We start from the raw sequence: 748 nt of genomic DNA on the forward strand, positions 1-748 counted from the left end.
ACTTAGATTCCAAAAAAAAAAGTGAGAGTGAACCACAGACAACAAAAAAAACAAAGCTTAACATATGAATATATGAATGATTGGTGATGAATTTTTTATATTCATATAGTATAGTTAGATTAAAATATGAGTTTAATTTTAATTACTGATAATATAAAATATTTTATACAATTGTGTAAGTATAATTATTTTTTTGGATGACCATTCGGTCAATATAAAAAATAATTATTTTTATTAATGTAGCATTATATAATTAGTTACACATGTAAAACGATTTTACATTAATTGCATCAAAATTAAATTCTTAAAATATACTTGGTAAGTTATCTATTATTTATTTGACGTTATATAGCAAACAACTATTTAGGAAAGTTCTTAACTATTAACAATAATACACTTATCAAATAATGAGATGCGTATCATATCAAAGTATGATATTCAAATGATGGTGGGTGCATGGAGGCAATACAAGTAAGTGGCTCTGAAAGGAACATGATTAGCATCTTCTGTGGCTAAGGTGCAGATTTTGGAAGCTTAACACAACTTCGGTGTCACATTCTTCAACAATTTTTTCTTCTTATTATTGTCCTTATTAGTTATTAACTCTATATTCATCAAGAAACATATAAAAGATTTTAAAGCTAGCAATAAATTATTAATGTGTCTTGTTATATATATATATATGCTCTAGTCTCTTAGACTGCATTTATTTATAAGAATAAGACATTAAAATATGGATAAAAAAATA

This window comes from Arachis ipaensis, chromosome B10 (assembly GCF_000816755.2).
Source record: "Arachis ipaensis cultivar K30076 chromosome B10, Araip1.1, whole genome shotgun sequence".
NCBI classification, from domain to species: domain Eukaryota; kingdom Viridiplantae; phylum Streptophyta; class Magnoliopsida; order Fabales; family Fabaceae; genus Arachis; species Arachis ipaensis.